This window comes from Corvus brachyrhynchos, unplaced genomic scaffold (assembly GCF_000691975.1).
Source record: "Corvus brachyrhynchos isolate BGI_N302 unplaced genomic scaffold, ASM69197v1 scaffold3, whole genome shotgun sequence".
NCBI classification, from domain to species: Eukaryota; Metazoa; Chordata; class Aves; order Passeriformes; family Corvidae; genus Corvus; species Corvus brachyrhynchos.
The window spans coordinates 511,028-531,731 of record NW_008237619.1 but is presented as its reverse complement, the minus strand read 5'-3'; the positions used below and the strand labels follow the sequence as shown (position 1 = coordinate 531,731).

The 20,704-nt window shown below is 40.8% G+C and overlaps 1 long non-coding RNA gene across 1 annotated transcript; it reads right to left on the bottom strand.

Annotated features, from left to right (window-relative positions):
- Positions 1-267: 267 nt before the first annotated feature.
- On the bottom strand, positions 268-20,698 carry LOC108446110. Its single transcript, XR_001861214.1, has 5 exons — positions 20,284-20,698; positions 19,530-19,532; positions 7,602-7,606; positions 3,133-3,138; positions 268-279 (listed from the first exon to the last, which is right to left on the bottom strand). It is a non-coding gene; the product is annotated as an uncharacterized LOC108446110 (long non-coding RNA).
- Between the last annotated feature and the right edge of the window lie 6 nt (positions 20,699-20,704).

The following is a 20,704-nucleotide window of genomic DNA, read 5'->3' as shown; positions in this document are numbered from 1 at the left end:
GGTGGGTTTGGAATGTCTCTGGAGATAGAGTCCCCAACCTCCCTGGGTAGCCTGTTCCAGTGCTCTGCCACCCTCCATGGAAAGAAGTTCTTCCTCATGTTGAGGTGAAACTTCTTGTGTTTTAGTTTATGGCCACTGCTCCTCATCCTGTTGCTGGTCACCACTGAAAGGAGTCTGGCACCAACCTCTTGGCACCCACCTTTGAGATATTTATATACATTAATGAGATCCCCTCTCAGTCTTCCCCAGACTAAACAGGCCCAGCTCCTGCAGTCTCTGCTCATAAGAGAGATGCTTGAGACTCCTCATCATCTTCATGGCACCTGCTGGACTGTCTCCAGTATCTCCTTGTCTTTCTGGTGTTGAGTAGCCCAGAACTGGACACAACACACCAGATGTGGCCTCACTTGGGCCAAGTAGAGGGGGACGATCACCTCTGTTGACCTGCTGGCCACACTCTTCTTGATGCAGCCCAGGATACCTTTGGCCCTCCTTACTATAAGGGGACTGCTGGCTTATGGTCAACTTGTCACCCACAAATACTCTGAAGTCATTCTTAGCAGAACTGGTCTCTAGCAGGTCAGCCCCAGCCTGTGATGGTACTGGAAGTTGTCCCTCCCCAGTGCAGGACCCTACACTGAACTTGTTGAACCTTATTTGGTTTCTCTCTGCCCAGCTCTCCAGCCTATCAAGATTCCCCTGCATGACAGCACAGTGTTCAGGTGTATCAGCCACTCTCCCCAGTTTTGTATCATCAGCAAACTTGCTGAGGGAATATTCTATCCCTTCCTCCAGGATGTTGATGAACAAGCTGAATAAGACTGAACCCAATACTGACCCATGGGGAACACCACTAACTACAGTCCTCCAACTGGATTCTGCTCTGCTGATCACAACCCTCTGAGCTCTGCCATTCAGCCAGTTCTTGATACACCTCATTGTCCCTTCATCCAACCCACATTTCCTGAGCTTACCTATGAGGATATTATGGGAGACAATGTCAAAAGCCTTGCTGAAGTCAAGTTGCTGTCCTGGGGTGACTAAAACCAAGACAGCAGCCAACATCCACTGCTCTCCCCTTGTTGACCATCCTACCATGCCATCATAGAAGGCTATTAGACTGGTCAGGCATGATTTCCCCTTGGTGAATCCATGATGACTACTCTTGATGACCTTTTCGTCTACATGCTTGTTGGTGACCTCTAGAATGACCCTCCATCCCTCACCTTTCCAAGGATAGTGGAAAGGCCGACTGGGTGGTAGTTTTCCGGATCTTCTTCCTCTTTTTTGAAGACGGGAGTGATATTTGCCTTGCTCTGATCATCAGGCACCTCTCCTGTTCTGTATGATTTTTCAAAGATGATGGAGAGCAGCAGAGCAACAACATCTGCCAGCTCCCTCAGCACCCATGGGTGCATCCCATCAAGGCCCATGGTGTTAAGTCTGCTTAGGCAATCTCTAAACCAACCCTCTACAACCAGAGGGGAGTCTTTCTTTCTCTGGCCTGCTCTTACCTCTGAGGTCTGTGGCTCCCAAGAGCCATCCTCAGCAGTGAAGATTGAGGCACAGAAGGCATTCTGTAATTCTGCCTTCTTTGTGTTTTCTACTACCAGGACACCCATCTGACTCAGCAGCGGCCTCTCATTTTCCCTACTCTTCCTTTTGCTGCTGATATACTTGTAGAAGCCCTTCTTGTCCTTGATGTGCTTTGCCAGACTTGATTCCAAGTGGGCCTTGGCCTTCCTTGTCACATCCTTGCATACTCTAATGATGTTCTTATAGTCCTCCCATGTGGTCTGTCTCTTTTTCCACAGCCCATAAATTTCTTTCTTGCATTTGAGATTTAGTAGCAGCTTCCTGCTCATTCACGCAGGTGTCCCTGTGCTCTTTGCCTGATTTCTTCATCATGGGGATACACTGGTTTTGAACTCAAAGGAAGTGTTGCTTAAATAAGGACCGATTCTTGGACTCCCTTCTCTTCTAGGGCCCTATCCCATGGGAGTACTCTAAGCAGGGCCCTGGAGAGGCTGAAGTTGGTTCTCCAGAAATTTAGTCCTGCTTACTGCTTTGCTTCCTCCACGCAGGATCCTGAGCTCCACAATCTCATGGCTGGCTTCCAACCTTCATGTCTTCAACCAGTCCTTCCTAGTGTGTTAGCACAAGGTCCAGCAACATACCTTTCCTTGTTAGCTCTGCTACCACTTGCATGAAAAAGTTATCTTCAGTAATCTGCAGGAACTCCCTGTGTGTGTGCTGGGACATGCTGTCCCTCCAGCAAATATCAGGATGGTTGAAGTCTCCCAGGAGAACCAGGGCCTGTTACTCTGAGGCTGTTTCCAGTTGCCCATAGAAAGCTTCATCAACTTTGTCCATCTGATCAGGTGATAGTAAACATCAACAAGAATGTGCCCCGTATTAGCCTGTGCACTAATTCTCAACTCATTTTTCTGTCCCTGGGTAGAGCTTGGTACATTCTAGTTGCTCTGTCACCTCACCTCTGACCTGTCCTTTCTAAAAAAAGAAATTCTGAGTTGAAGTTTTCAATGAACAGGGCAGAAATTGAGCATGGCATAGGTGATGCTTATTTTGATAAACCGTTGAGTCACTAACCCAGGCTTTGTCTGATTCTAGATGCTCATCAGTAATGATGGAATATGGCAATGATGGAATATGGCTAGTTAATGGCTGATTTGCCTTATCTTTCATTATGTGTAACACAGTGCTACATTAAATCTACTTATATTTCATATTAATTCACTTGACATATTCTTATTGTCTGCAAAAGTCTGCTTCTGCCACTCCAGCATTATGAGCTTTTCTTATTTTATTTTGATCAACCTTTTTTGGGGGAGGTGACAGTAGGAGAACATTCTCTGACTTTGATGTGTTAATATATTTTTAACTAAAGACAATTTAGAACTATGTCAATATGTGGTACAGCTGTACTCTGCAGTTTTTCTCAAGGAAAATGAGGGGTTGTGGGGACAGAGCAAAGAGGGGTTGATCTTTTTGCCCTCATGAACACATTAGACTCTTCTCAGGGATCTACACTGGAGTCTAATGCACATGATGGATATAGGGTGCAAATGGGGCATGCATCCAACCCTAGACCTCAGCAGGTGCTCCGGGTACATGTGCCTGTGGGTTCAGGGGGGTCTGCATGCATATAAGTGTATTTCCTACTGTTTTGAGACATTCTTTTCTTGAGAAACAGAATTATCTCCTCTTCTCTTTTGTGTTGGTGTTACATGGTGTCCTACATGGGCACAAAATATAGATAATGCACTTGGTGGTATGTGAAAATCAAACATCAAGTAGCCAAACATGGCCTAGAAAGAGACAGAAGGACAATTTCAAGCTAGAATAACTTGTTCATAATCATCTGTTTGACTTTATAAAAGTGACTTGGTCAATCCTTGCTTCTTACTGCAGGCCTTTTTTGGCCTCTCTACCAGCTCAGCGGAAACATTACATCCAGTTACACTCTTCCACTTTAAGTTTACTTCATACCATATACACAAGAAATACAGCTTAAAATAAAAGCCAGATTGTATCACAGAGTGTATTCCTTTGGCAAGAAGCAAAATTGATTTTGTGGTAAATTTTACAAGCATGAATTCTTATCATAGAAGAAACTGAATACAGGGTTACCCCAGACTTGGCAATGGCAATGTCTTTTTGCAGAACAGAAAGGATGTGATAGGTAAAACTCAGTTATAACTATTTATATATATTTTTGTTTGTGGTTGTATTTTATAGGCAGGGGAAGAAGCAGAGATGTTGGTTTCAATTCATCCCTAAAAGATAAAGTGTAGTAAATGAGAGTGGCTAAACAACAGTACGGAGAATAACGTGGAAGTGTTGAAATACAGAAAATATTTGGGGAAAACAGACTAAGTCTTAGGGATAAATCAAGGGCACCAATTTATTTTTATGTTCTTCCAGGGAATCTTAAGCCAGTCTGGCTCTCAGTGACTTTTGCCCCACATCCAAATGAATTTGTCTGTGTGTGTCCAAGTCCTGCCAAGTGGAAATGCAGGATGGCTGATAACAGCCTATAAAGCTCCCTGTCCCTTCCCTTTCATGGGCTACTGGGAATGCTGTGTCTCACGTTTGTTGCTGTCTCTTTTGCTAATACCGTGAGGAGCAGTTCTAGTGAAATAGGCATTAACAACTACAAATTCACTTTCAAGTGGCTGTCAGACATCGAGAAACCCCCAGCTTCTGAATAATGGCAGCATAAAGCCAATGCTGTGAAATCCTAAAGCAGAGTTACAAATATGACCGTAACACACTGAGATACAAAACCACAGCATTTGGAGCCAGGCCTGCCATCAAACTCACAGCATAGCTCAGTATTTGAGTTAAGAGGATTTAATCCTTCTAAAACAATATTAATAGGAACACAGAAAAGGGAACCTTCATTATAAGATGTTATAAAATAACTTCCCAGAAAAACTTGCCTTTGCTACATCCCTGAAATCTAATAAAAGTAATATTTTAGTCTTTGACACAGCATGGCTTCAGCCTCTGATGAGATCTGTCTGTATCTGCATGCATAAAATGCAGTGGTATCAATGGATATGCTTTCCCAGTTGAAATCAGATCAAGTTTTCTTAATGCTAATTTATTTATTTTAAGCTTATGGTGCCATAAGCCTTTATTTGGTTTATCTTAATTGGTAAACCAAAACAGATACAAAATGTGTGCCAATATCTTACCTTATTCCTTTTTTAAAAAAAAAATCTCTCGGAAAGTTAATCTTTCCACTGACTATGTCTCCCTCCTGAGCTCAGCAGGAGGGAGTGATGCCTGTGGAAAGCCTTGCAGGAGCCAAAGCTGCATGTTTTCAGTGTTAGCTTTACTGAGGGGTTTCTCTCATGGATCCTGATTGCAAATAATATGATTCTGGGGAAAACGGAAAACACTGAGGGGACTGGAAAATAACAAAATAATAATCCAGCTTTTCCAGCAGTGCTCATAATGCTGAAGAAAGGAAGAATCCTATAAAACAACATCTGAAAGAAGTATTTAATCATTGTGTTAACCCTTCTTATCCTGGATTTTTTCCCAAATACCATAATATAAAAAAAAGACTCAAAATCCCAAACAGACTTGCACAAGTTCATATAATTTTTATATAGACTTTACAACTAATGTGTTGCACAGGAAACCTACTTTATAAATTCGAGGAAATCTTTTGCATTTAGCATTTCTGCTAAACCTACTATGTTTCTGCTAACCTACTATGTTGTTAAAAAAATTCACTTTAACTCAGAATGGGCATGAATATATAGCCTTTTCACTAATCTAGTTGGACTGGTTTCAACTTTAACTTGATCCAAGGCAACTTGTTCTTGTCACCTCAGATACCAGCTATTTCTAGAGGGAAACAGCCGAGAATGTTTTCTTTGGGAAGGCATTGTACTCAATGGTCTGAAAAAAATTCCTTCAAATATGTATACTCAGCCTCCTAAAAGAGTATGTTAAAAGATGTAATGTAGTCGTAATAGTGTTATTCTTTCTTGGCTTAACCATTAACTCTCTACAAGCTTCAACAAAGGGAATCCCAGCCTCTGTGGAATTGGTCTTGACACAAGCTGAGTGCAGCTGCTGGACACTTTTCATGGAGGAAAAAGTCATGTTGCTCATCTTCAGCTCACACGAACTAACTTGCCATGCACACATACCTTCAGTTCTGTGACCAGCACATAAAATCAGTTTAGTTTCTCAGTATTCTTCTGAGGTGGGAGTTCTTGACAGCTGGTTGTGAGGAAAGCTGAGAAACCAAGAGGATACATGACTTAACATTTCTGGAAACCTGTACTAGTCAGCCATCAAAAAAGGCTCTGCAGGCTCAACTGAACTTTTTTGAGTGCTGCTTCAGAGACTTTGTGGCACTTCAGTACAATATTTTCTCTTTCTGGCTAATTCTGCAGGATGTCCCTATTTGTGTAATGCTTTCATAGCACAGCCCTGTATTAATACGAGTATGGAGTTAGCCTGGTTCTGTCTAGTCTATAATAATGGGAACAGGAAAGTGGGGTGGCACCTTGGCTATTCAAAAAAATGCTCCAAATCTTTCACTAACTTTCCTGGAGTCAGATGTTTCACATACAAACTCTAGCTCCTTGCACAATATACTGATAGTCTATCTGTATGGGGGCATAATGCTTCCAAAATCCATAGGTGCTCTAAGTAGAAATAATGATCATGATTTACTCTATTGTAAATCAGTATGGAATTTACAATATTCTGACATAGAAATGCTCAGCCTATGCAGTTTCTGTCACCATAACAGACAGGAAAACTTTGCTCATCTCTTCAATTCTATAATTTCTCCCATGCCTAAGAAATAGTTGTCATTAAAAATTTTAACTACAAATCATGCTGTAATTTTGAAAGAAAGCTTGATGGCATAGCAGACCTCACTCAAATTTTGAGAGACAGAGCAGTCTCTTGTAAGATTGAGCTCTTTGGAGCTGTTGGAAGATCAACCTAAATGAAATCCAAAGTAAAATGGATTATTGAGGAATATTACTTTCTGTTGATAAGCAAAGCTGCTTCAACTTGTGGCCTGATAGAAGAAAAAAATGAGGAGAGATTCAAGAAAGTTTTAGAGAAAGAATCCCAAATTGGGCTTTGGGGTGGGGGCTATGGAGGACAGCTCAAAACACATCATATAGCTGACCTGGAACAGAAGTGTATTATAGGGGTATGTAATTTCTACTCTGTTCATACACTGCATTGTTTTACCTATAATTTATATCACAAGACAAGGATGTTAACAGTGTCCCTGAAGTGCAGTCAAAGACAGTTACAAGAAGCCAAGGCCTTTCCCTTGTCCCTGCAGAGCCTGGGCTTTCTCTGACACCCAGAGGTTTGCAGATTGAAGGGAATAACTTTGTTGGTCAGTTTCCACCTAGAATACCAAGATCCTTCAAAGCTCTGACCTGCTCCTCAGATGGACCTGCTGCATGGCCCAGTGTGTGTTCATAGGAGATTTTATGGAATTTTATGCACCATTTATCTCCTAAATGGATGTGCTCAGATCTTTTCTGTAAGTCCAAAGATGCTGACAGGCAGACAAATATAATACAATGTTGATAGCTTGTCAAAAACAAGGAAAGATGGACTCTGTGAACTGTTGGAGGGAGAGCTGCTGGCTGCTGAGATGTTGCTGAGGGGAACTTTGCCACAAGTATTACCCATTCGTCCTGAGAAATACTCGGGTTGCACTTGCCCCGTGATATCACTCTGGGATGTTGCTGGTTGATGATACCTGGTCTGCCCCTATCCTGCAGCAACTAGGGTTAATCCACTGCTTGAAGTTGAGATGAAAAGTCACCAGAGACCACAAATTCAGACAACCTGAATGATCAACCTGTCTGTCTTGGCTTTGGAGCCTGTTTTCAATCTGCTGACATAGGACTTGATCTTCGACAGATGTATACTGGCAATATACTGGAAACAGAAGTATGATTAAGGAGACAGAATGTATCCAGTCCCGATAAGGGGCTTTATTTACTTTTCATCATGTCTTAATTCATAAAGGTTTTAATCTTCTCCTAAAATAGACTTATAAAAATGGAGAAAATCACCCTGCCTACAAATTTATAAGTACTATAATGACTAACATTACATTAGTATCACTGTAAGTATCACCACTGCTAATCAAGGTAACTGCCAACTTAGAAGGGTTTCACTGATAATCAGATAAATGCTTTTGCAGTCATTTGGGGTTCTGCAGGCTCATTCTCATGAGGTTGAAGAAAGCTCACTAAAAATGGAAATACCAGACCTTCCACAAACCTTATTTTTTTGTTAGTTTCTAAAAACAACTTTTTCTAATCCTAGAGCAGAAAACCTAACTCTTATGAAGAAGGAAGGTAATTTATGTTGAACCTTTGATGTTCAGTAATCAAGTCACTGAGATCTGATCGTGGGATTATGTACCAAGGATATTTCCAAGTTAGAGCAAGAACATTTCAAGAGATGAATTTCCCTTTCTTCCTTCAGCTAACACTTTTGTCATAGAAATTACTTTCCATATATCTGACTTTGCAAAGGAACTAGAGCTGTTCCACAATTATTTTAACCAATTACCTAAACTATGTAAGAAGCTTTTAATCAAAGTTTACTGAAATAAACCAAAAGATTGCAAGGCTATTGTGTTTGTACATATTCTTGGCTTAACTTTGAGACATTTGTTCATAATTTGCCCATTTTTATTAAACCTGCCACTTCAATTATTCTTAAATCTAAAAAAAGTGCAAGCAGTAGGAAAAAATAATGAAAACTTAAATGAGTGTGTTTTCTTACTGCATAAAGACCAAGAATATATTTTTAACTTTCAGAAAATAGTTAAGAACAAAAAAACCCAAAACGAAAAAAAAAACCCCAGAAAAATAATGAAAACTTAAATGAGTGTGTTTTCTTACTGCATAAAGACCAAGAATATATTTTTAACTTTCAGAAAATAGTTAAGAACAAAAAAACCCAAAACGAAAAAAAAAAACCCCAGACACAAAACCCTCTCAAAACAAAAAACCCCCAAATCGATCGACCAACCAACCAACCAAAAAAACACTCCTTTGCAATTCACCTTTCACCTTTAAAATACTACGCTGCTGAGGTTCTTACTGGGATGAATGTTTCTGGGGCAGCAGAACAGGAACACTAGCCTACGGAAACATTTGACATCAGAGCCCACCTAAGAAGAGTACTTCACAATGTGAAAATTACCCTTCCTTCATAAGTGAAGCCATTAAATTGTGGTTTTCTTCTTTTCTCATGAAACATAAGCATTAGGTTTTTGTTGTTTGGGGGTTTTTTGCAGAAACTGCTTGCTTGAACAAATTCAAATGAACTATTTTTCTTTTTGAAAAAATTTTCTTCAGTATTTGCAGGCCTCAGGCTGCAGGGAATTGTTATTTGGTACTTTAAAACTGAGCTGTGGAGGTTATGTGTGAGTGATCTCAGAAGTTTCTCCTTGTTTCCTGACTGACCAGAAAATGCCATTTGGTTTCTGTTGCCAACTGCAGCAGCACTAATTCCTGTAATCAAGGTGAGGGTGATGCCACTGTGTTTCTTTGGGATTTTTTAAAACTTGAAAATCCCTTTCTTTGAACTCCCCAGGTCTGGTTTCTGTGCAGGTTAAGACTTCGGTGCTTTAAGACTTCTTGGTTTCGGTGCAAGTTTACAATGTAACATTTCTGTGTATGTGCGCATGGGTGCCTGGAGAAATTCCTGGCTGTTTCATGGAGCTGTTGTGAGGTTCCGGCAAGAAGGCCTGTGCTGAGTGGTCCCCTACAGTCCTCCCCTGCTGAGAAACTCCTGCTGCTCCAGTCTGGCTTTGATTTTTTTGCCCCCAAGCATAATAGGCAATTTATTCCCAGGAAAACTGACACCCTAGAGCCCTTAAAAGGTGGTAAGTCGGGGGATAGAAATGGCAAAAAGTCACCTATATGCAGATTCTCAGACTTAGCTGATTTCTCAGGAGTTCCAATCCACCAAGAAATCCTGACAAACCTTTTCTCACATACCTGAAAACAAGTACTCTTGAGCAGAGGGAAGTGCCCATCATCTAATCAGTCATCTGTTCTTACATGACTCAGTGAGGGGAAGACAGCATATCAAGCACAGGGATTTATTCTCACAGTATGGTCATGGGTCTGTAACTCCAAAAACTCCAGAGGTGAATGTGATCCTCTGTCTCAGGAACAGAGGATACTAAGGACTGAAGTCACGGTGGTGTAACAAGGACTATGAAAGCACAACACTCAATACCAAGTTTGTCCTCCGAAACTTACTGGTTTTGTCTTCCGAAACACCTATTGTCATTCTAGAACTTTGGTTTAAGTGGTGGAAAATCGACTACGCTCTTCTAACAGATACATGCTGTATCTGTCAGCAAGCTTTGAGTATTTCTGTTCTATCAAAGACAACAGTTGTCTTGACTTCAGCTGATCTTGGTGATCTGTGTTAGTATTTCTTCAAGTTTCTATGTTTGGGAAACCATTTTGTCAGGCATAATATATCTTAACACTACCAAGATTTTCTACAAGTAGATTTCATATTGATGTGGGGTTTAAGCCTTTATTACAAAGTTGTTACAGGTTCACTGTTGTGGGCTGCTTTGATAGCCCTGTGTTCCTTCAGAATATCCACTCAGTAGAATTGAAGAACACAATAAATAACACACATCAGGTGTTCTCATAAAACCATCCCAAACTTGTTCTGCATGCTAACCAAACAAAGGAGTATTTCGCCTCTTTGTGATGCACTAGATTTTCTTGTGGACTTTGCCTATCTTATTTTATCCTTATACATACATAGATTAACAAGGTTTATTGGTCTGCAAAGCAGAGCAGTGGCCCATCCACAAGTGAACCCTTTGAAAAATTGCTGTATGTGATAGACTGGTGTCAGTGTCATGCAGTGGTGAGGAATTAAAGAGAAAAGAAACAGTGATGGGAACAGAGCCTTACAAGCTTGTTATATACAGCCACAGCTTCCGGTTCATAAATGTTTTTAGACGTTACTGACCTCCTCTCTTGTCCCCAGCTGAGGAAGCTAGGTGTGCACAACACCACAGCTGAAGTCAGTTGTAGACTCAGATTGCTGCGGCCTCTCTAACTTAACTGGTTATGACTGAGAGCAGCATGTGGCCAGGTACATGACTCAAGACATGGGCTGGGCCCACACTTTCAACGTGTAATTGTAGACTTCCCCCCAGAAGCTGCCTGTGGGTTGTAAGCAGAAGAGAGAGAGAAACCTCTCTGCCATTACAGTTGAGGGATGTGAAATCCAGAAGGAACAGAATGCAGGCACACAAAGGTTTTCTAATCTTCAGACCACCCCTGAAGGCTCTGAGTTGCAAACAGGCAACTTCCTGGGTTAGCCTCACTTCAGGGAGGCTGTGCAGGACTAAAGCAGTCTCTGTGAAGGTTTTGTCTGAACACACAGTGTTGCCATATGCAATAGAGAAAGCTCAGTGGCTTCATGAGCCACTTGTCCTTCTCTGTAGGAAGAAAAAATGGAAGCTGTTAAGAGAAGGGCTGTGGGAAGAGGGAGACACCCATGTCACCCACCATTTCAACATGGGATAGTGCTTACTTGCAAGTCAGGGCTGCCTTCTACTGCTGATAGATTTGGAACTTAGCTCTGGATAATAAGCCCCTAAAATCTGTGAGTGTGAGCATACGTGCCAGGTTTAATCAGTGACAGATGAGCTAAAACCAGAAAATGTAGTTTGCTAGAGATTTCTGATCCTATAGCTGAGATAGAGGAATGGTTTGTGAAATGATTCAGTTATGACCTTATATTACAGGGCAGTGAAATTAGTGTTGGGTTAGAGTAAAAACCAAAGAATGCTGAAAAGCAGATACTTTTATTTGGAAATGTACAGGTATGCAAGGGAATACATACAAAGACTGGATGTGAAAATTTGCAGCACTCTGTTGTTCATACACCTGCTTGGGTTGTCACCTGAAGCTTTCCAAGTTATGGATGCCAGGGTGACTCTAAAAGACATGCTGTGTTTTGTATTATCATTTATGGTTGTGGATTTCATTCCATCTCTAAACTGCAATTAAGTGTTCTTATCATCTTGTAAATGAGAATTTCTCTTTTAAACATCATATTTGCAACTCTGTGTTCATATAATCCTGTAATTATTTAGCTATTTTCATTCCAGCACTGATTCAGCAATGTACTTAAGCATATGAATAATCTCTTTGAACCTAATGGGACTCCTCACAGGCTTACAATTAGGCATGGTTTAATTACTCAACAGCTACACTGGGGTATAGAAACAGGGATAAAAGAGGTGGCTTGCTTCTACTGTAAACACTGTTATTGAACTGGACATTTCTAAACTCCAATTTTATCTTCCTAATTTTAATGTTTTCAGCTGAATCATATTGTTGGAGACACCATATGTGAAGTATTAAGATTGAATGACATCTCTTAAAACTGTTTTCTCTGGAGACAAAGAAGTTTTAGGAGGCTTGATCCCTCCCTTGCCCTATGTTCTCTGGAAGCTGGCTGCCCTTTCAGGCATGCCACAGCAACTGGAGAGATCAGCACCAGAGAGGGCCTTTTTTTCCCTTTAAAAGAGGAATGCTGCGGTTAAGGAGATTCCAGCATGATCTCATATCTTGTAGTTATACTTGAGATGGTGATAAACCATGATACATGATCAGGAACTGATAGTGGATATCAGAAGGCCTGGGGCCACCTCAGACCACTATGCTACTGAAGAAAATATGTATGTATCTACATTCTGATAAATCTTTAACTTGCTCTTTAATCCTAAAATTGCATATTGTCTAGGATCTAAAATGTTAACATTTTTAACCAAAGTATATCCATAAGAACTCTTTTACCTTATGCTATATGAACTAGGACTTGAAGCATAGTCACTGATCTGAAATTACAGCTCTTCTATGTTCAGATGAAATGGAACATCAAGAAGTACCCTTGAAGAAAGTGGGAACATAAAAGAATGAAATGAAATATTACAAACTGCCTTTTATAGCAGAATATGAAAGTTTGTAATAAGTATCTCCAATATTTACCTTAGGAAATGCACAGGTAAAGTTCTTTGAAGTTAAGTACAAATAACTGATTTCTATGAGGCACAATATTGTGATAATTTTAAAGAATTTTTCTTACTGTCATAATGCCTGATCCACACATAGAAGAGCTGTCAGAGAGCAGTGGTCTTGCCCTGAGTCAAAACAGGACTGATAGGTTTGATACCTTTGGTATTTATACAGTGATTATTTAACAAAATATCAAGACACAATCAAAATTCTCTACAACAGGACAGGCAAGGACAGAATTTGGTCCCTAAGTCAGTACACAGAGAAAAAAAAAAAAAATTAAAATATGGTTAAGGACTATTTTAGAGACAGAATCCATACAACAGCGTTTAAAGGTCTTGTTTGTGGCTTAATAAGCACTAATAGAGATGGACTTACCTGAAGCTGTGAATTATGAGAGGCTGCTCAGACAAATGTTTACTGAATAAGGTGGCAGCCTGCAGGGAGCCTGAATCTCAATTAATAATCCAGTACCCAACCCCATGAAAAAAGAAGACAAAAGGAGTAGAGGGTATTTTTACTCCTTGGCTAGGAGAGTTGTTTGGTGATATTCACAGAATAAACGGGAATGGATCCCTTGTGAGAAAAAGAGGATTTAGAAAGAATCAAACAAGAAGGCATTTGATCTATTTGTTTCACAGTAGGTTCTGAAAAACAGATTAGTCTTTGAAGTAAAGGCCTGATTATTGTTTTCTAGTTGAAATTCTGTTTTATAGAGATTTTAATGGTAGTGGGCTAGTGGTGGTGACACTGCTACTAGCAAACGACTAATGCCCTGGCAGACATTAGTGGAAAAATTTGCCATCTTGCACAGATCAATCCATAACTTTACCAAATGTTTTTTTGCATCAAGCCTTTACCTTTTACCTGAACATACCTTCTAAGAATTTAATGTTGATTTACAGATTTATTTTGATGAAGAATAAATACTCTTCATCTACTGAGATGTGCTTTTTCTTGCCTGAATTTCTCTAGCTCCAGCTATCATGAGTCAGTTAAATAGGTCTTTTTATATCTCGTTCCACCAAAAAGGTCACTGAGTTATTATATATTATATTAAAAACCTGTTTTGCCTTCTGATGTTCTAACAGCAGTCATCTCTGACTCCAGAGCCAGCCTACTATGGTCCAGGGAATCCAATTAAACAGCATCTGTGTAAGAAAAACATAGCAATGTTTAGCACTCCAGAATGTAATTTAGTTACCTAAAACCTATTTTATGCAACCTAAAATTTGGGTTGTAAACCTCCAGTTCCTACTTACCTATTCAGACTAGACATAAATGGTGTTTTAAAATAGCATTAAAAAATGAGATTTGCAAATGAGTAGAAAGACCATGCCTTTTTACTTTATTTATTTATTTATTTGGTTTTTGTTTTGATGTCAAGCACTGGGACAAAAATGTCCTCACAACGTGGATGAATGCCCCAGTGAATATCTAGGCTCTTGGCTTCAGTGGAGCAGTGGTATGTGCCGGCTTCTCATGTGCTGCAATTGAAAGAGCCGGATACAGCTCCTCAAACTGTATTCTGTCTGAATGAAATCTTAAAGAAAATGAAGATAAAGACATGACACAAATTCTGCCTCTTTAGGGCTCTGGAGTTTTATAAAAGTGTGGGGTGTTAGGGCCATTGGGAGATCGCTGCTGTGTTCCCCAAAACCGTCTCGGGCGCGAGACCGCTCGGGTGCATCAGTTCACGCTAACAAACTTCTCCTTTCAGCCCCGCGCAGATGTTAAACGCTGGTGACACACACACTCAAGCCAGATAGCTCAATATTACCAGAGATAAGGAGCCGAGGAGGGCCCTCCGCATGGCGCATTCCACAGACAAGTTTTATTTCATCCTCCACAGAGGCGACCAAAAGCGAGAGAGAGTAAGGCGTGTTCGTGCTCACGTTTACATAGGGTCACAGAACCAGTGATCTGAGGGCATGGGGGCGGTACAAAGGCGGGACCAGGGAAGGGAACCATTGAGCAGAGGGAAGGGGCAGAGTCGGGGATCAGGTCAGGTAGGCAGCCCCACAGGCTGCTGGGAGAGGTAGTTTTCTTCAACCAGGGTTTAGGGGGTGTGTAAGGTTACATTTCATCCGCAGGGAATTGTGGGAGAGGCTTTTCCTTTACTCACACAGAGGTGAGAGTGGTATCTCAAATATCTGAGTTTTTCTACCAGCAGGCCTTTGCTGTTTCGGGGCTCTCTGGCCCACCAGCTGGCTCAGCTGTTGGCTCAGTGACTCCAGCAAAGTTTACTTGTGGTTCCATGTCTTCCTCCAGTTAGGATTCCAAGTCCCATATCTGTGTTTAATAATTGTTTTCTTTATTTCCTTGCAAGAATAGATCAAAGATTGTTTTTCTTTTAAAAAATCACTCAAAAAAATTTATGTATTCTGTTGCTAGTTTTGACTGCTGAGTGTGGGAAGTCCTTGGTAATGTACTCTGGAATGTGAGTCTTCCTCATACTCTGTGAGCTTACTATACCAGACATATAGGTACTCATATTATATGCTTTCTCATATTTTTCACAGTTACAATGAAAGGGTTTATGGCTCCTTGTTCCTATGCTCCCTTTCTAATGGAATCCTTTGGGTGGGAAGGGCCCCTGGGAGGTCTCTGGTCCAACACTGTGCCCAAAGCAGGACCACCCCTGGGATCAGGCCAGGCTGCCTCGGGGCTTTCTGCAGGCAAGTCTTGAAAAATCCCCATGGCTGGAAATTTCTTTTTCTTTCTTCTCTGTTGGCGATTGAGGCACGGACCCAGACCAGCAGGGGATCTGAATGGTTTATTCAAAGGAATGAGATGGTTTTACACACTTTTCTAAGGCACAGTATTTCCTTATATGGTAATCCTCACTACGTGACCTATCCCATATTGCCACATCAGCAACACACTTTATCAATGTCCTTCTATGAGGTGATCACTCGCTGTTCACCCGTCCGTCAGCTCCCGGCAGGCTCCTCTCTGTAGGGGTCTGCTGTGTGACACCTCCTCCCCCCAGGGTCTGGTGGGGACAAGCCTCTGTGTGCCACCATGTGCTTCTTTGTGTGGCCATGTGCCTCTTCAGGCACATTTTACAGCTCACAACCCAATCCTATCTTATTTCTCCCCATGCTTCTCCCATGGATGACAGCCATTACTCTGGTGATCAGGCCATTCTCTTGAAGTAAACAGGCTGAATGGGAGCTTTGATATTTCACATATAGCAGCGTCTACCTTTTCTACCAAGCCTGCAACCACCACTACAGTTTCTTAACACATGCAGATCTGCCAGTGGTTGTCTGGTGCCTTCTGTGAGGGTCTGCCTGGCGTATGGGTTTCAGAAGGTGCACAGAAGGATTTACTTTATGGTTGATTTAATGACAGTAGGCAAAATAACTTCTATTTGTATTTAACTGTGTGTTTTTATTTTCAAACACAGGGCATGTCTTCTCTGTAACATGCTCTTCCCTTGTCAATGGCAATCTCCAGTTTTAGCTCCTTCATATTCTCAAAATCTCCTTCAAATAGTGTACTTTTTTATGTTGTAAAAATCTTTATTGTTATAAATGTATTGTGATGTTGACTTCTTGCATGTTACATAATGTTAGAAAAACTTTACCTGGGTTCTGTAATGTAATACATGATATAGAATGTCTTTTGTTTATGTAGTCAATTTAGAAAAGATAGGCAGAGAAAGTCTTCCCATTCCTGGAGTATCTTATCAGAGAAGAAGAAAACCAGAAACCAGAGAGAAGAATTTATGGAGGGAGCAGAGACAGAATGGAGCCAAAGAGGAAGATAAGGCTGATGGGATGATACATAGAGACTCCAAAGAATTTATGAATCATGCATGATTGTGATGAATATGCAATAAGAGATGTACTTTTAAAGACAATCTTTTGGATGTAGAGGTGTGCCTTTGGCTCTCTGCCAAAGCACCTGGCCATAATACCCATTTTGCTATTGTCTCCTAATTGTCCCTTTTATTAAACTTCTTTAAAAATTTTACAAAGAGTGAACAGCGTTTTTCACATTTATCAAAATTAAATGACAAAAGGTTCATTAATATGGATGAATAATAAATTATAGGATGTTGCCCTTAGATAAACCAGCTATAAACACTCATACAAGTGATTGTTTAATGTAAACACAAGTGTGATATCCTAATTTTTCTGCTTCCTTCTGTTTGCTAATTCATTGATGTATTAAACTGCTTAGCTGAAAAAAATACTTTGCAAATAACAATTTCATTTGTTAAAACACTTATAAATGTTTAATATTAATAGTTTAGGAATTGAAGAGGGGAGGTCTGGAATGATGCTATCACCTGTGCAACATGATTTTCCCAGCTTGCCCATTGCTCAAGATTTAGATCACAGTGCTCATAATAATCCGACTTTTGTGTACCCTGTCTGTGCAGGAGGGGAATGAAAGAACTGAGAACAGCCTCCTACCTGCCATGTGTCCTACCATGTATGTAAGTAGCCAGTGTGCTGAAGGAAGAAGAAAAATTTCTTGGGCCCCCATGTATATGAGCAGATGGGTCAAAGACATAACAGACTTAAGGACTGTATGCATCAGAATCATTGTTCTGCTGAATTGCATGCCATGCAGGGTACAGAAATTTTATGCTTGGTGCAGCTGTCAGATTCTTACTAGTATTGCTTTGATTTCTCACTGCTTATTAGGAAATCATTCACATTTGTGATGAGCATCATACAGTGATGAGTCATACAATACCTTCTTTATGATGCATCTTTCCAACATTCACAAAGCTGCTTGGTTTTGATTTAGGAGAGGGAAGTGAGTCCAAATAGCTACTCAGCTCCTGTCTCTTCCACTTTTTTACTTAAATTTCTCACAACTTAAATTTTCAGATGTTGGGCATGGATTACTATGATGTAACTCATGCTTAGTAACTCAAGATCACATTACTGAAACAATTCATTACAGGTTTTACAAGGTTTACAAGGAGAATGGTTTCTAGTGGAGTAGCTCCAGTGGAGTTAGACTCCAAGCAAGCACCTCTGTTTGACTTTGGTCATGGAGTACACTGGAGAAGCTGCCTAGTGAGAGCTCATCAGGGTTCCTGTTGATGCAGGATTTGTGAAGCATAAGCAAGCAGGTTGTCTCATGACCAACTCCCAGAATTAATCTGTTTTCCTATTCATTCAATGAAAAAGAATGAATAAGCTTTTCACATTCTTAAACTCTTTGTTCCGTTCATTCATTCCTTAGGATAGCTTGCTTTTTCCTTTCATTAAAAAAAACAGAGACCTAATTTCCTCTCATCTGTTCAATTAACTACTCCATTCATGATATGACTCAACTGATCTTAATATATGGAAGGTAATGCATTTGATCCAGTGAGTTTTAAAGCAATGGATTTTTTACTTACTTTCTCCTACATGTACTTGTTTCTTTAATTTTTTTCCTACAAGTCATCAGATGGCAACATTCCTATTTTGTAATATAAATACATGGGCATTTGTCTTTGTGGGCTTTAGGATGATTTGTTTACCACATTCTAATAAACACCGTGATTACCACAAGGCTCTGCTCATAGGCAATACATTATCTTCAATCTTCTGAATAACAATTTCCTTTATTTTCACAATAATATTTAGGGCAAAAAAAGGTAAATGTGTTTTGCTAGCAGTCATTGTCCCTGCTCTGTGGCCAGTATAGTTTGTCTCAAAGGATTTATATTGTGGTTATTAAGGATTTAGAATAAATACAATTTTTAGGAAGAAAAACTCTTTCCTGTGAGAGTGGTGAGGCCCTGGCACAAGTTGCCCAGAGAAGCTGTGGCTGCCCCACCACTGGAAGTGTTCAAGACGAGGTTGGATGGGACTTGGAGCAACCTGGTCAGGTGGGAGGTGTCCCTGTCCATGGCATGGGGTTGGAACTGGATGGTCTGTAAAGTCCTTTCCAACCCAAACCATTCTATGATTCTGTGATAAATTTGCTTTAATCATTAGAGCCCAAAACTGCCTGAACATCTTTAGTGAAAACAGTCATAGTCCCCATGTTGAGATTCTCTGTGAAAGCTGACAGGTGCTTGTTGCAGCACATTGTGTGCTGAGATGCACCAAGTATTTGTCATGAATGTAATTGGTAAAGACTTAATATCCTCATTTTTGTTTTTATACAACTTAGAAATCTACTTTAAAAGAGACAATGGAGGTTTCTGGGAGAAGCTTGCAAACAAAAGAAAAACATCCCTGAAACTTCTCTTGTTTTAATTTTGCTGTGGACACTTTTTCAGTACCATGTAAGATGATAAAGGGAGAAGTGTGGTCTTGGGCTGTGGTCACTTAAGAAGCAGGAATTGAAAAAAGCTGCATAAAGCATCATGACCAGCAGATCAAGAGAGGTGATTCTCCCCCTCTACTACACCCTGTGAACCTCCATTTACAGTAATGGAACTCTGAGGTCCCAAACACAAGAAAGACATGGACCTGTTTAGAGCAAGTCCAGAGGAGGACCCATGAAGATGATCAGATGGCTTGAGCATCTCTTCTAGTAAGAAAAGCTGACAGGGTTGGGGTTGCTCAGCCTGGAAAAGGCTCTGGGGAGACCATAGAGGCCCTTCCAGTGCCTAAAGGGAGTTTGTAAAAAAGACAAAGGGAGAGACTTTTTACCAGATTCTGTAGTGACAGGGTAAGGATTTTAAACTGAAAGAGGGTTGCTTCAAATCAGATAGAAGGGCTGGGGTTTTTTTACAGTGAGGGTGGTAAGAAACTGGAACATATTGCCCAGAAATGGTATGGAAGCCCCATTATTGGAAGTGTTCAAGGACAGGTTGGATGGGGCCTTGAGAAACCTGATACAATGGAAGGTGTACCTGTCCACAGCAGGGGCTTGGAACTAGATAATTTATAAGGTTTCTTCCAACAAAAACCATTTTACGATTCTATGAAGAGTGTAAATTAATAAATTTCACACTGCCTAGATGCACTGGTTTTGCATGGCCTGGTTTTTAGTAGCAGGGGAGGCCAATGAGGTGGCTTCTGTGAGAAGCTGCTAGAAGCAGTCAGTCATATAACACACTGGTATATGAAATTAAGAAAAATGTGAGTGTGACTTTTGTTCTTATGTACTTTTTAATTCTCAACTAAGAAAAACCTTTGAAAAACTCTATGCTGGTTAGCACCTGCAAAACCTGCTTTTCCGCTAAGAATTTTAATGAATTGAAGCTTGCCTTTGCAATTTTGTAGCTGCTGCTTGGGCCTTGTGTGTAACTTTCTATATACTGTTAGCTCCATGGAAGTTCAAAGCTGCTACTGTAGGTACAAAAATGCTGTTAGTGAGGATCTTCTTGTTATTTTTCTAAGTCCATGAGAGACTTTTCTCTCTCACAGAAGAGGTAGCAGGGAATGTAAACAACCAAGCCACCTGCAACCTTAGAAAGTCTTGTTTATGGTATAGTGGAGAATATTTTGATAATGGATGTTTTAGGATTTTGGCCAATCACCCCCAAGGGGTGGCTGGTCCTTTGTCCAATTAGACTATGAAGAAAAAAGTCTATAAAAGAGTTTGTAAAATAATTAAATAAATCAATCTTGCTGCACAATTCCTGCCTGCTGGATCTTCTCCTCCTCCTCCTCCCTATAGCTGCGGGACATGGTGATATACCGTAGGAACCAGGACTGCGGTAATATAAGTTCTTCAATTTTTTTTTTCCAGTTGTCCAGCACACTGCAAGCCAAGCCAAATTCCTCTAGAGGTACGCTGTTCCCCTTCGCCCCTGGGACCGGGAGGTCCAACAGGACTGAGAAATGGCGAACAGCGGCTCACAAACCGACGCTGTCGTACTGGTCTGGAAAGGTGTGTTTAGCATATTGAGCACCTCCATTCCTGAAAACTCAGTTCAGGAATTATTAGACTGGGCTACTTTAAAAGGGATTTCCATGGACAGAGATACTGCCCTGGACTTTGCCTTATGGCAGGAACTCGGCTCTGCTGTCCGACACGAGCTCCCGACTGGGGAGCCGGCAGCGTTAGGATTATACAAAACCTGGCGTTCATTATTTTTTCTGCTGACAGCCCTTGACTGTGATAGCAGGGCTGGATCGCCTGTCTCGGTGATAAGTGACGGAGGAATGTCCGAGGGGGGCCCC